Here is an 11,553-nt window from a genome sequence, read left to right on the forward strand (position 1 = left end):
AATTTACATACCGAAAGACACAGTTCCAATTCTCTTACAAAAAATAAGTGAAATTAGGCAAGGCCACAACCAGTCGATCACGGAATATAGTGATAAAATGGCCAAACTATTGTCAGACCTAAATACGGCGTCTCTATTAAAGAGAAATTATAGCCCAACCTCGCCACAAGCTGAAGGGATGCTAGCAACTAACGAAGAGAATGCATTACTGGCATACAAAAAGGGCCTTAATGCAACATATTCGCAAGCTGTACAGATGTCACAGCCCAAAACTTTCCAAGAAGCGAGAGAAATCGCTGAAAGTTTACTTTTCACTGAACAGAACCAAAGAATGCTATACTACCGTGGTAACACGCCAAATGGCAATAGACTTAGTGGCAACTGGTCCAATAACAATAACAATTATAATAATAATAATAATAATAACAATCGAAATAACCGGTACCATAACAGAAATAACCGATATAACAGTAGAAATACATATAATAATAGTGGTCAAAGAAACCACAACAATCAAAATAACAACAATTCAAATAGGAATCAAAATAATTCTCTTATCAGTAACAACAGGAATGTCCAAATAAATCGAGGTAACAACAATAACAACTGGAGACAAATCAACAATAGAAACAATAACAGAAACGGAAACGGAAGGAACATTCGCTTAATAGCAGCACAGGAAAACTGCAACACACCAGAGGGAAACCAGTAGAATTCACCTCTGGTAAAATAAAAAAATATATCTACTCATTCAACCCACATGCATCGAACTATGTAAAAGTTCATTGCCATGACACTAACAACTATATAAAATTATTAATCGACACAGGAGCAGATGTGTCACTAATCAAAAACAAGTTTAATCTAAATTATAATTCGAATAAAACATGTATATTATCTGGTATCACAAACAACTATATAAATTCCATAGGCATCACGACTCTTCATATGATGTTTGAAAATATAAATTTAAAGCATGAATTTTCGGTGGTGGAAGAGGATTTTCCAATTGAAGTAGATGGCATCATCGGTAGAGATTTCCTAACCATTTTTAAATGTAATATTGATTATTACACTTTTTCGTTAACAGTTACCCACAATGAACAACAGATAACTATTCCCATATCATATAAACCAATTGTTCTACAAGCAAGAACAGAACATATATTACCTATAGACATGTATTTCGATGATGATAAATTGTTGATTTCTCAAGAAATTGACAAAGGTGTTTTCATTGCAAATACAATACTTCCAGCAAGAGGAAACTGCCACATTCGAGTTTTGAACACGAATGAACACAGTGTTACTCTAAATACACTAAATTTAAAAACCCGTCCTTTGAACGAGTATTATAAAGTTAATAAAGACCCTTGTAACAAATATAATGAATCACGTTCACAAAAACTTTTAAATAAATTACAAATAGGAACGCAACATAACAAATGTGACGATAAGGAACTTATCTCACTGGTAACTAAATTTCAACATATATTCTTGATGGAAGGAGAACAAATATCCTGCAACAATTTCTACACGGAACATATTTCAACTTCAGATAATGTGCCAACATACATCAAAAATTATAGACTACCACATAGTCATAATGATGTTGTTAAATCGCAAGTCCAAAAATTACTTGACGATGACATAATACAACCCTCTAAAAGCCCATACAATTCACCAATCCTACTCGTACCCAAGAAATCATCAGATGATGAGAAGAAATGGAGACTCGTAATCGATTACAGAAAACTCAACAACAAAATAATAAATGACAAATTTCCTTTAACACGCCTTGAAGACATACTAGACTTGCTTGGTAAAGCAAGATATTTTTCAACTTTGGATATGACTAGTTCATTTCACCAAATTCCCATTGATAACTCATCACGACAAAAAACTGCATTTTCGACCATCAATGGTCATTATGAATTTAAAAAACTACCTTTCGGTCTAAAAATAAGTTCAAACAGTTTTCAACGAATGCTAACCTTAGCGTTAACAGGCCTTGAAAACGAAGCATTTCTATATGTCGATGATATCATTGTTTTTGGCAACAGCCTAAAACACCACAATATCAATCTAGAAAAAGTCTTCAAGAGATTAAGTGATTGCAATTTAAAATTAAATCCTGAAAAATGCAACTTCCTAAAACACGAAGTTACATATCTAGGACACCTAATCACTGAACATGGCGTCAAAACAGACCCAGCCAAATATAAAGTCATTCAAAATTATCCTAAACCTACGAACGTAGATGAAGTTAGGAGATACATTGCTTTCTGTAATTACTACAGACGTTTTATCAAAGATTTTGCATCAATATCAAAACCTTTAAATTCGTTATTAAAAAAGAATCAAAAATTCGTATGGAATACTGAATGTGAAATAGCATTCGAACGTCTTAAATCAACCCTAATGAGCCCTCCTGTATTGAAGTATCCAGACTTCGATAAACCGTTCATAATAACAACGGATGCCTCTGACTATGCACTTGGTGCGGTACTTTCTCAAGGTAATGTTGGTTCAGATTTGCCAATTTGCTACGCAAGCAAAGCCTTACAAAAACACGACTTAAACAAGCCAGTTATTGAAAAGGAACTACTTGCGATACATTGGGCAATAAACTACTTCAGACCATACATATATGGCAAACATTTTTATGTTGTAACTGACCACAGACCCTTGATTTCATTATTCGTGCACAAGAATCCTTCGTCAAAAATGACGAGGATTCGAATCGATTTATCAGATTATGATTTTGAAATAATCTACAAAAAAGGAAAAATTAATACTAACGCTGATGCCCTGTCTAGAATAAAAATAGACAGTAATATTTTAAAAAATTTGATACCTACTAATGAAGACAAGATGTCCAGTCGGAAATTGAAAAATCCAGACGAAGATGAAGAAACAATAAGTAATGTTAAAGAAATATCGCAAATATGTATAACGACTAGAAGTAAAACGCGCGCTGCAGCTACCACAGGTACCGCTGCCAATAAAACTACCAATAAGAATACACAAAAAGAGACAAAACCAACTGAGCCTGATCAACTCTATTGTTGGGATTGTACTTCTATTAGTGATATTCGAGGTATGAGAACACTGCAGTTTAAAATTGTAAATAAGAATAAGGATGCATTCATACGTTATGATGACAAAAAAGTCACAGTGGAATTATGCGAAATACCTCCGAAGCCGATTTCGATTATGGTGAAGCTAATTTCGAAACTAGAAGAATTGAATATAACAATGCTAGCGCTAAGCGATGATGACATAATAATTAAATCCATGGATAAAACTAAATTTAAAGAAATGATTAATAAGTTGCAACGAGAGAAGAAAAATGAAAGTCGATATAAACTAAATATATTGTTATACAAGAAACCAGAAAACATTACGGACATCATGAAGAAATACAGATTAATAGAGGAATATCACGACAATCCTCATAGCGGACATCTAGGAGTTCGCAAAACTTTTACAAAATTAAAACAAAAATATACATGGAAAAAAATGAAACAGATGGTTCATAAATATATTAGCACCTGTGAAAAATGCCAACGCAATAAACAAATCCGACACAACCGTGAGGAATTCCAAATAACATCGACACCGCATACTGCCTTTGAAACAGTACAAATCGATACTGTTGGACCTTTAAGACCATCCAATGCATACAGGTACATATTAACTATGCAATGTGAATTAAGTCGATTCATAATTGCATATCCAATAGTAAATAAAGGGGCCAAAACAATAGCTAAAACCTTAGTAGAACAACTCGTACTAAAATTCGGCTCCTTTAAAATCTTAAAATCAGATAGAGGAACAGAATTTTTAAACGAATTGCTGACTAAAGTTACAGAAATTATGAATATTAAACAAATTTTCTCTACTCCGTACCACCATGAAACGGTAGGTACAATAGAAAGGAACCATAGAGTTCTAAACGAATATCTACTCAACTTTGCTAACGACGATGACTGGGACGAATGGTTACCATATTATACTTTTGCCTATAATACTGCCCCACACGTTGACACAGGCTACTCCCCACATGAATTAGTATTTGGTAAGTTACCATCATTACCAAATGAACAAATACATAGCAATCAGGGAATATTTAACTTAGAAAATTATGCCAACGAATTAAAGGCAAGGCTAAGATTATCCCTCGATAGAGCAAGAGAGTTTAGCATAAGTGCAAAAGCTAGGAGAAAAGAAATTTCAAAGAAAAATAGTTCGCCAATAAATTTAAATGTAGGTGACGAAATATTAATAAAAACTCACAGAACACGAAAAGGCACAAGCCCATATACAGGTCCCTATAAAGTAATCAAAATAGAGGATAGTAATGTTAGTATCGACATCGGAAATGATACAAAAATCATACACAAGAATAACACCAAGCTATTCAAAAGAAACAAATAAAACCGATTTAAAATAAAACAACTTGAATTAAGATTTTAAAATAAGTAAACCATTAAACAAATCGTTTCATAATAATAAAATAGGTATATCAAATACAAAGATATATTATTAATTAAGTACAAATAAATATGAAAATAGAGTTTAAAATAAATACATTTAATTGTAAACCATACATTATTATACACAATTATATAAATATAATTATTAAGAACTAATGTTACACAGATAAAGCTTCAATATATTAATATTAAAACTAAAATCAAGTCATTGTACTACTGTCATGGTCAAAGTCTTTTCAATCTAAAAAAAAAAAAAAAAAAAAAAACCACACACAACGTACTGTGTGAGGTAATTATCTTGACAAGCTAACCCAAAACACTTGAAATGCGATTCGTATCACATTTCCCAATGTGCCAAATATAAAAATAATTTATGAGTTGGAAATTCGACTCATACTATTTGTCATTTCTTTATGACAAACAGTTTCGCCGCATATTTAATTGTTTTTAATATACGCTTGACTATTTAGGTTGAGGTTTATAAAGCATGTTAAGTGTTTTCCGGAATCATATTGCAAGTAAGTATGCATGCAATATGATTTGCCCTAGTTACAGCTGGTGACTATATGTGTGCCACTGTAACACAAATTATAAAAAGAGCAAGACAGACCAATGACTGTAATACAAGTATTTATGATTAATATTAACCAATTAGAAATAAGTAAATAAGTATCAACCAATAGAATCGATACATAAGATTCTATTGGAATTAAGTTGTAAGAAATCATGTTAGATATAAGAATGAAATTTTAATAAAAGCAGTCTCTTAAGAACACTCAAAACGACAAGTCTTTGATTTTTAAAGTAATACAATATGAAGAAACGATAAACTAATTACAAGGTAGAAGCCCTGCTAAATTCTCGGCCAAGTCAAGACCCGAACGACAAAGAGGCGCTAACACCAGCACACCTGTTGATAGGAGGTACTCTCCACACGCTGCCGCAAGAATCCGCGCAAGGCGTCTCCGACAACAAATTGACCACTTTGAAACGTTGGCGTCTGTTATGCGAGCTCAAACGGAGGTTTTGGCAGGCCTGGTCGAAAGATTACATCCTACAGCTGCAGCCCAAGAACAAGTGGGTGTTCGAGCAGCCGAATCTCGCAGTCGGCCGACTAGTCGTCGTCCAAGAAAACAACCTTCCCTCTCACCAGTGGAAGCTCGGAAGGGTGGAAGCCGTAACTACAGGTCGCGACAATAAGGTCAGGGTCGTTGACGTCAATACCAGCAACGGGATTGTGAGACGTCCAGTACATAAATTGGCGGTGCTCCCGGAAAATTGAACACAAAAGAGTGCTTCAACGCGGCCGGTGTTGAATGTTTTAATTTTTATATTGCATTTTTTGTTTAAAGTAGTTAAAATAAAACGCGTGCTGCTCATTTTTATTGTCAATATGCAACCCAATGTTGACTTTCGTCAACCTTGCACATTACATACGGTAATCTTAAAAAAACAACAACTTTAATTTTATACAGTTCTTTAGCTTCCAGACTGAACTGGTGTAGTATGCATACATTTACATAAATAAAGCAACTTCAATAAATATACTTTGTTGCTAAATAGTCTAAAAAGACTATATAATTTACTCTGTAACGCACAGCTACATGAATTATGCCTGGCCAGCACATTCCTGTTGCTTAAGCACACATGAAGCAGCAATGCTTTCATGCTATTTAAAACCACGCTATGTGCGATAAGATATTATGTATGTATGCATGCTTTACCATTCCCTTAGATACATAATAAGTGCTAGCGTAAGCTATTATTGTATGTTAAGTTTAGCTCTAAGCTTATGAAGCGGAGCATAAGTATTCATTCAATCTTAAACAAGCATACTGAGTAGATGCTTCAATAAATAATAATTAATATAAGAAAGTAATTGTTTTATGTTTGTGAAGTAAATAAAAACATTGATGAATTGAAACTAAAAGTTTTAGTAGTTTTATATATTTTGCATAAATAATAATTTCACACTACACTGGGTTTTTTGATTCTCTCTCTTGCATTTCAAGTCCCAAGTGAACAGCACGCGTTTTGTTCTTTGATATTTTTTCTTTAAAATTTCTTTTAAATTTCAATCTTTTAAATATATTAATTAATAATTAATTAATAAATTAAATTAATAAATTAATCTTTTAAGTGAATTAATTTCAATAAAACACAAACTCATACAAATTATAAAAAATATAATTTTAGTTTTTTTTTATTATAACTTCAAAAAATACAAAAACTCTTGTATTTTTCAGTAACCATTGACACAGTTCTATTTTAATAAAATTTATGACAAACTATTGTCAAGTAATATGAGCCTTTATTTTGTCATTATTTTGATGACAAATAACTGAGCCGCACATTGCACCATATGTGCAATATGCATAAGTCAAAACTGTGTCAATAGAATAAACGGTTTCAAGTGAAACCATATGTAGAACACCTGCATTAGTTAATAGTACACCATTTATTGATAAGTTATGTCTGTAAGAATATTATATACGTCTAATTTGGGTTAACCAATTAGACGCAAGTTTTATAAGTATTAACCAATAGAATCAATACATAAGATTCTATTGGAATTTAGTATTAAGAAACGATGTTAGACTTAAGAATAAAAATTAATAAAAATCAGTCTTATTTTGGACAATCAAAACGACGCGTCTTTCTTTTCCTAACCAAAGTACTTTACATGGCGATCCTGCCAAATCTCGATAGCAAGGACCATTAATAAATAAAATTGAGAATAATTAATAAATAAAAATTAAGAAAAATTAAGTGAACTATGACAAATCTCGATGGCAAGGACCATTAATAAATAAAATTAAGAAAAACTAAGTGAACTATGCCATATCCCGATGGCAAGAACCATTAATAAATAAATTTATATTTATATATATTTAAAAGAATATAAAGTGAATTTTAAAAATTGTATTGAAAAAATTTCATATTAAAACTAATATTATGTGAATAAAACTAAAAACTACACTATAATATTTAGTACTTAATGACTGGAAGTAATGAACATTAATGTGAAATGTGATGTGAAAGGTTATTGTGAAACGCGAAATATGTGAAATTAATTGATTAACTGAATTAATTAACTTATTAACTGAATTAATTAATTAATTAACTGAAAGATCCAACGATCTACAAGCGTCTGTTCATGTGTGAATAAAACATTTTTTTTTTTCAACTTTCAACTCATATTCTAAACTATATTTTAAAAAGAGAAGAAAAATATTTTCATCAGCAGCTGAAACATCATGGTTTGGTTTTCCGCGGATGCACCTGACACAAATACAGTAAACAACAATCAGAACCAAATTTTAGAAGTCAACATGCCGGAACAACAGGTAGCCCTAATAACTCTTATAATTATAATATGCATTGTATATGTACTATATAGAATCAATAAATATTTTAAATATTTTAATATATTTAAATATAATCTTATCAAATTGTTCAAAAAGTCAAACGGAGCGGTTGTGTTGAATTAAACAAAGCAACAATGTTAACGAAGTTGAAGGAATTACGCATAAAATATCTTAACGTGATCTTAAATGCAAATGGGATTCGAGTAGTGGGTAGTAAGCAAGCTAAAATTGCGGAACTAGAAAAGGAAGTGACGAAATCGACACTGAAGATTACGACCTAGATAAATCTGAAGAAAGCGTAAGCATGTCAAAGCAGTTTGAAGAGCTAAAAGACATAGTGATGAATTTAACCCAAGCGGTGCACGCAATGACTATGCAACAGCCAGAGGAGGTCACGCAACGACAGGAAAGTTTGGCTGAGGCAGCAGTGACGGGTGTGCGGACGGAGGTAATAAGTTCACCAGTATCAACAGCAATCACAAGGGCAGATACAGTACAAGGTAACTCAATTGTTAAAGATGTTGTAGGAGTACTGCCTGAGTTTGATCCGATCAAAGGTTGCATAACGTCTGAACAATTTATAACAAAAATCGAACAGCTTCAACGAGTATATTGCTGGAAAGATGAAATAATTTTGTTTGCGGCTCAGCATAAAATGAAGGGAGTAGCAAAGGAATGGCTGGATGCGCAACCAGTGTTTGAAACTTGGCAGGAATTTGTACGGGCGTAAACCCAGGATTTTCCAAGCTTAATAAATTCGGCAGATGCGCACAGAGAGATGATGCGACGCAAGCGTAAATATAACGAAACGCTTACCGAATATTTTTATAGCATGTTAGCTATGGGACGGAGAGCGAATATGGACGAGCCATCTATAAATTCGTATATAATAAATGGGCTAAATCAACCGGAGTCTACAAGAGCATTGTTAGCAATAAATGTGCGTTCATGCTCAGAACTTCTTCAGTCGATACAAAATATGAAGTCAGCTCAAAGTGTTCCACAGCATTTTAATTTCCCAACGGCAAAGTCAACAGACATTAACTACAATAATGAAATAGCAAAGGGACCCAAGTGCTATAATTGCAATTAGACGGAGCACATTGCAATCAAATGTACGGCTCCACAACGAAAATTACGTTGCACGAAGTGTTTAAAGATAGGCCATGAAGAAAAGAATTGCAAGGCAAAAGGTTCATCAATATCACAAGTTTACGAAGAAAAAACAAACGCAGGTTATGTCATTGGCTCCGCCAACACTTCACAATATTCCAATTAATTGGTCTACGTGATCAAATTTGTATCAATTGCAAAATTCGACAGTACATGTCTCATAAGTGTCGCAAATAATTATCTATCCCACGGTACACTTCCCATATTACCAAATTTGTTTCAATCGACACTTTCCAAACATTAATTACAAAACGTAATTCTTGGTAACTATTCTAGTTCCAGAACAATTAAAGTATCGAAATAATATTTTATCCCACGATACTTTAACTTCCTCTTAATAAGCAAACCAAAATTTCCTAATTTCACTGCTCCAAATTCAAATTTCTAAATCATTAAAATATTAAAACAATATTTTGATTCATAGTAATTTCCATTACAAAATCTATTGCATTTGAGCATTTCTCAAGCTGCATCAGCATTTCACATAAACAATGTAATGACCCTCATTTGTCAACAGGTTACCAAATTTTTATTGTTACCTCTCATCCACTTTCGCCAATTATGATTTGTAAGTAGTATATAAGATATTGATTTCGTATTTAGAATTAGTCTTAAGATTCCACCTAAGTGAACGAATATATAATTATTAAATAATTTTCATTTATAATAAAATTCGTTTTTTTTAAAACCAAATAAAATAAAATAAAATTTTAATAAAAATTAAAATTTGTGTGTTTTATTTTTTTATTTACCGAAGTGAATAAAAATATAAGTCGCGTACCCTCCCATTCTGAGAAAAATTAAAATTGGGTCTTCTGAAGTGTTAGCATTTGTAGACACTGGGAGCGATAACACTTTAATTAAAAATTCTTCTGTTCCGAAAGATGTAAGTAGACAACTATCGGTGAAGAGGTTGCAAGGATTTGGTGGTGCAGTTGTAGAATCACGGGAACGTATTTTAACAAAAGTCGAGTATGAGGGCAAACAGCTGTTTACATCTATTCAAGTGGTTCCTGATGAATTCCTCGTGTATCCAGTTCTCCTAGGTAGAGATGTCATCAGCCATAACAATAATCTGATAAAAACTGAAACTGAAACACAAGTAGGTGTATCAGTTAATCAACAACATTTTGATATAAGCGCTGATATCAACGGTACACAGCGCAAGCAGGTGAGTGCCTTACTAAAACAATTTGAAAGTTGTTTTGCCGAAGATCTTTCCAATATTGGCAGATGTAAGACGGCAGAAATGAAGATCGAAGCATCATTTACGAAACCGATTTTGGGCAAACGGTATCAAGTGCCTTTTTCCCAAAGAAGTACGCTACGCTCAATTCTCGATGATCTTTTAAAAAACAACATAATTCAACGCAGTACATCACCACACGCAGCATCGGCGTTATTAGTACCCAAGGCAAACGGGGAAAATCGATTATGTATTGATTATCGTGCATTAAATGCAGTGACGGTTAAGAAACAATATCCAATGCCTATAGTGGAAGAGCAATTAGCTAAACTGGCAGGAAACAAATATTTTACCACATTAGACATGACGTCGGGATATTATCAAATACCGATGAGTGACGACAGCAAACTATTTACAGCTTTTATAACACCCGATGGTTTGTTTGAATATAATGTTATGCCATTTGGCTTAGTCAACGCACCAATGGTATTTCAAGAGGTCGTTTCAAACATAATAAGAGGGCTTGAGAATCAGCACAAGATCATTAGCTACGTAGACGAAGTAATCATTGCATCAACTTCAGTTGACGAGGGACTAACCATATTAAAAGAATTTCTTAATGCAATCGCTTCAGCTGGCTTAACGTTACGACCGTCGAAATGTTCTTTTATGCAGACAAAAGTAAAATTTTTGGGACACGACATAAACAATGCTGGTATTCAGCCGGGTACAGAGAAAACACGATGTATTAATGAATATCTACAACCGCGAAACGAAACTGAAGTACGCAGATTTTTAGGTGTTACAGGATTTTTCCGTAAATTTGTTAAGCAATACAGTTTGGTAGCTCAACCGTTGAGTAAATTGCTCAAGATCATCAGTTTATATGGGAAGAGGAGCAAAACAACGCTTTTAAACTTTTGAAAGCAGCCATTACATCACAGCCTGTATTGACGTTATATGAACCAACAAAATATCATGAAGTTCATACAGACGCAAGTGCAACAAGAATTGCTGCAGTACTATTTCAACGAGAGCAAGAGGGTTTAAGACCAGCGTTTTATTATAGTCGTTTGTGCAGTGATGCCGAAAGTCGCTATTCAAGCCCCGAACTTGAAGTACTGGCAATTACCGAAGCGCTAGAAAGATTTCGAATATACTTGCAAAATTTTTAGTGGTAACAGATTGTAACGCAGTAGCTACTCTTAAAGCGTCAACAGCACTAATACCACGTGTAGCTCGTTGGTGGTTAAAGCTACAGGAGTTCGATTTTGAGTGCATTCATCGCGCAGGTGAACTTATGCCACACGTAGATGGTATGAGCAGA

The sequence above is a fragment of the Teleopsis dalmanni genome, chromosome 1 (assembly GCF_002237135.1).
Source record: "Teleopsis dalmanni isolate 2A chromosome 1, ASM223713v2, whole genome shotgun sequence".
Lineage (NCBI taxonomy): Eukaryota > Metazoa > Arthropoda > Insecta > Diptera > Diopsidae > Teleopsis > Teleopsis dalmanni.